The 816-nt window shown below is 47.7% G+C and overlaps 1 non-coding gene across 1 annotated transcript; it reads right to left on the bottom strand.

Annotated features, from left to right (window-relative positions):
• Positions 1 to 350: 350 nt before the first annotated feature.
• trnad-guc lies at positions 351 to 422 on the bottom strand. Its single transcript has one exon. It is a non-coding gene; the product is annotated as a tRNA-Asp (tRNA).
• Between the last annotated feature and the right edge of the window lie 394 nt (positions 423 to 816).

Genomic DNA, 816 nt, shown 5'->3' with positions numbered 1-816 from the left:
TACTGGCCGGTCCCCCTTGATTGTCTCATTGTTCACGACTTGGCTGTGGTGACATTTGAAGAAATGTGTTTGAATTGTGTCGTTTTTGCGAATGAAGATCGTGTGCGACAAATACGCACGTTGAAGGTTGCATTTGAAATTCTGTACGGACAAATGTGGAAAATGAAAACGATATGTGCCCTGTTCGCTGACCGACCGAGTGCAGCACAATATTGGCGTGGGCGGATTTAAAGAGATGTTTCAAGGACGCCCCGTCGAGTGCATCTCTTGGGCGATGTGCCTTGGCGGATTTGACAGCTGATTTACCACTTTTGGAAAGGATTGCCGTTATCATCCCGGAGAGGTACAAACTCCCCGTCGGGGAATTGAACCCCGGTCTCCCGCGTGACAGGCGGGGATACTAACCACTATACTAACGAGAAACTGCATCAACGCTGGCCCCGCCTGGCTCACTGAGTCTAGCTTCCCTCTAAAATGACTCGATTTTCTGCAGTTTCTTGCTTTTCCTGTGAAATCAGTAATTGCTGTGGCAACTACATACCGTGTTAAATGACGATCCAGGTTACCTTTGGAAGACAGAATGCAGAACACCCAAACACTTCCGTGTGTGTTGAGCTGTAAGTATAGATGCGGTTGTTCACTTCAGACCCTGACATCTGCAAGTCGGCTCATGGTTCAATTGTTGTGGAACTGCCCGCTTTGGACTTGGGTGAGTACAGTAAGAATTCTAACAACACCAGGTTAAAGTCCAACAGGTTTGTTTCAAACACTAGTTTTCGGAGCACTGGTCCTTCCTCAGGTGAATGCTGATTCCTC

Source organism: Scyliorhinus canicula, chromosome 30, assembly GCF_902713615.1.
Source record: "Scyliorhinus canicula chromosome 30, sScyCan1.1, whole genome shotgun sequence".
NCBI lineage: Eukaryota > Metazoa > Chordata > Chondrichthyes > Carcharhiniformes > Scyliorhinidae > Scyliorhinus > Scyliorhinus canicula.
This window is presented reverse-complemented; position numbering and strand designations above follow the sequence as displayed.